The sequence below is a fragment of the Schistocerca serialis genome, unplaced genomic scaffold (genome assembly GCF_023864345.2).
Source record: "Schistocerca serialis cubense isolate TAMUIC-IGC-003099 unplaced genomic scaffold, iqSchSeri2.2 HiC_scaffold_1153, whole genome shotgun sequence".
Lineage (NCBI taxonomy): Eukaryota > Metazoa > Arthropoda > Insecta > Orthoptera > Acrididae > Schistocerca > Schistocerca serialis.
This window is the reverse complement of record NW_026047352.1, coordinates 242501-246285: the sequence shown is the minus strand read 5'-3', so window position 1 is coordinate 246285 and position 3785 is coordinate 242501. Positions and strand designations below refer to the sequence as shown.

The following is a 3785-nucleotide window of genomic DNA, read 5'->3' as shown; positions in this document are numbered from 1 at the left end:
ACCTAACCTATGTTGTGCCTTAACCTAACCTATGTTGTGCCTTAACCTAACCTATGTTGTGCCTTAACCTAACCTATGTTGTGCCTTAACCTAACCTATGTTGTGCCTTAACCTAACCTATGTTGTGCCTTAACCTAACCTATGTTGTGCCTTAACCTAACCTATGTTGTGCCTTAACCTAACCTATGTTGTGCCTTAACCTAACCTATGTTGTGCCTTAACCTAACCTACGTTGTGCCTTAACCTAACCTACGTTGTGCCTTAACCTAACCTACGTTGTGCCTTAACCTAACCTACGTTGTGCCTTAACCTAACCTACGTTGTGCCTTAACCTAACCTACGTTGTGCCTTAACCTAACCTACGTTGTGCCTTAACCTAACCTACGTTGTGCCTTAACCTAACCTACGTTGTGCCTTAACCTAACCTACGTTGTGCCTTAACCTAACCTACGTTGTGCCTTAACCTAACCTACGTTGTGCCTTAACCTAACCTATGTTGTGCCTTAACCTAACCTATGTTGTGCCTTAACCTAACCTATGTTGTGCCTTAACCTAACCTATGTTGTGCCTTAACCTAACCTATGTTGTGCCTTAACCTAACCTATGTTGTGCCTTAACCTAACCTATGTTGTGCCTTAACCTAACCTATGTTGTGCCTTAACCTAACCTATGTTGTGCCTTAACCTAACCTATGTTGTGCCTTAACCTAACCTATGTTGTGCCTTAACCTAACCTACGTTGTGCCTTAACCTAACCTACGTTGTGCCTTAACCTAACCCATATTGTACCTTAACCTAACCCATATTGTACCTTAACCTAACCCATATTGTACCTTAACCTAACCCATATTGTACCTTAACGTAACCTAATTTGTGCCTTAACGTAACCTAATTTGTGCCTTAACGTAACCTAATTTGTGCCTTAACGTAACCTAATTTGTGCCTTAACGTAACCTAATTTGTGCCTTAACGTAACCTAATTTGTGCCTTAACGTAACCTAATTTGTGCCTTAACGTAACCTAATTTGTGCCTTAACGTAACCTAATTTGTGCCTTAACGTAACCTAATTTGTGCCTTAACGTAACCTAATTTGTGCCTTAACGTAACCTAATTTGTGCCTTAACGTAACCTAATTTGTGCCTTAACGTAACCTAATTTGTGCCTTAACGTAACCTAATTTGTGCCTTAACGTAACCTAATTTGTGCCTTAACGTAACCTAATTTGTGCCTTAACGTAACCTAATTTGTGCCTTAACGTAACCCATGTTGTGCCTTAACGTAACCCATGTTGTGCCTTAACGTAACCCAATTTGTGCCTTAACGTAACCCATGTTGTGCCTTAACCTAACCTATATTGTGCCTCAACCTAACCTATATTGCGCCTTAACCTGACGCACGTTGTCGCTGAACCTGCTCTGTAATTGTTATGCAACTCGTTAAATTAGTGTAGTGTTGCCTAACCGCAACCCTCGCAATATAGTTCGCTATTCGCACTGCCCGGTCCCCTGTGTATCGCGTCATGTTAAACACCTTGCAGGTGTTGCTGACTTTCCACATGCTCCTGCTATACACTGTAATGTGGATAGCAGCAGGACGTACATGCCCCCCCCCCCTTCCCCCCTGCCTTCGCAAGCTGGTCGTTGAGAAGTTTGCATGTTCAATGCCCCTTCGCATGCCGACGTACTCAGCCTACGTTGTGGTACGGCCTGTCACCTGTCCGCCGATGTACGCAAAACCCACAAACTGTACTGCACATTGGTCCGTATGTACTGAATGATACATCGTGGCACATGTGTGACCGTACGACGACTGCGCCTAGCAACGGCAGACCATACAGTCCAAATATTGTGCACGCAGCTACGTGTCGTCTCCCTATAAGAGCTGGATTGCAGTGTGGTACGCCATTCAGACGTGTGGGAGGAACGGACGCCCTGGATGGCGATCAGCATGAGCAGTCTGTTGATGTAGTGGAGCGTGTATTCGGACGTAGTCGTCTCTTCTCACACACCGTGATAGCATGTTGCACCGCGTTCCACATCTGCGACATCCTGCAGAGGCCGGCTGACAGTCGTTCGCGCAATGGACACCGCATACGTACGGGGGCTACCTTCCACGTGTTCTCGAGGCGTGCACATGTTGTTGCGTCTATGTGGGCAGACGTAGTGTGTTGTGACACCTGACACAGGCATGCAATACTCGTTGCAAATGGCGATGGACGTCTACGTTTGCTGGTGACGTTACGCAAATGAACAACAGGTAACCCGTTGTGGTGCGGTTGTTCTCGCTAGAGGTGAATCAGTGTTGGCGACGATCGGTCGAGCTATTAACCGGTTGTTTCAGGGATACCCACCATGCCCACGAACGTGAAAGGGGACCCACCATGCCCACGAACGCGAAAGGGGATCTGGGTGTGAGGCGATACGCGGCGGTGGCTGGGTGGGACCGTCCCCGGCCGGTGAGGGGGGGCCGCCCGGCGTGCTGGCAGCGCGGTGCGTGGGCGCACGCGCTACAGCCGGCTGGTGGGGGCGGCCAGTGGCAGGCGCGCCGGCCGACGGACGCGGCAGGCGGCGCAGCTGCGCGCCGGCGCCCCCTGCTCGCGGCGCCTTGCGGCCAAAGTAGGTCCTCGCGGGCCCGGTGCGAAGCGCGGTGGCCATCTGCAGTGTGCTGGTCCGATTGAGGACTGTGTGCGCTGAGGATGCGCCGCCGCCCGGCGCTCGGCGCCGCGACGCCGTCTGCTGCTCGGTCGCCCCAGCGGTTCTCGCAGGTGGTTTGTATCGCAGCTGTGCGGACGTGTTGGCGCGTGCGCTGTGCTGGGAGAGTTCGCTTCGGCACCCAAGTGGGGCTTTTGTCCTTCTGTGGCGCTGGCGTTGGAGCTGCCGGTCACCGTAGGTGGCGCGTGTTGTCTCCCGCCGGCAATGCCACGACAGCACGCTCCCGGGCCTCTGTCGGCAGCGGCAAGCTCAGTTGGGAGCACGGGTGGTCGCACCTAAAGCGTCTACTCGCCTAACTCCGGGCGATTGCGCCTCTCTCGAACCCGACCAAGTACTTAGGACGGCGCTGCGCGCCGCCGGGACCTGAGAGGGTTTCGAGGTGTGTTGTGCAGGGGAGCTCAGCCTCCTCCTGTTTGCAGAATAATTGAGCGGACGCTTGCGTGTTCGCGCGGGCCCCCGGGACACACTCCCGGGCGGCCGGCTGCTCAGCTCTAGTTGACGCAGCTCCCTGGTTGATCCTGCCAGTAGTCATATGCTTGTCTCAAAGATTAAGCCATGCATGTCTCAGTACAAGCCGCATTAAGGTGAAACCGCGAATGGCTCATTAAATCAGTTATGGTTCCTTAGATCGTACCCACGTTACTTGGATAACTGTGGTAATTCTAGAGCTAATACATGCAAACAGAGTCCCGACCAGAGATGGAAGGGACGCTTTTATTAGATCAAAACCAATCGGTCGGCTCGTCCGGTCCGTTTGCCTTGGTGACTCTGAATAACTTTGGGCTGATCGCACGGTCCTCGTACCGGCGACGCATCTTTCAAATGTCTGCCTTATCAACTGTCGATGGTAGGTTCTGCGCCTACCATGGTTGTAACGGGTAACGGGGAATCAGGGTTCGATTCCGGAGAGGGAGCCTGAGAAACGGCTACCACATCCAAGGAAGGCAGCAGGCGCGCAAATTACCCACTCCCGGCACGGGGAGGTAGTGACGAAAAATAACGATACGGGACTCATCCGAGGCCCCGTAATCGGAATGAGTACACTTTAAATCCTTTAACGAGTATCTATTGGAG

At 51.9% G+C, this 3785-nt stretch overlaps 1 non-coding gene across 1 annotated transcript in view; it reads left to right on the top strand.

Annotated features, from left to right (window-relative positions):
- Nucleotides 1–3216: 3216 nt before the first annotated feature.
- Nucleotides 3217–3785, top strand: part of LOC126432761 (small subunit ribosomal RNA) — a 1909-nt gene continuing 1340 nt past the window's right edge. Inside the window, exon 1 of the ribosomal RNA XR_007578204.1 lies at nt 3217–3785. This exon is cut by the window's right edge and continues 1340 nt beyond it. This is a non-coding gene — a ribosomal RNA (small subunit ribosomal RNA).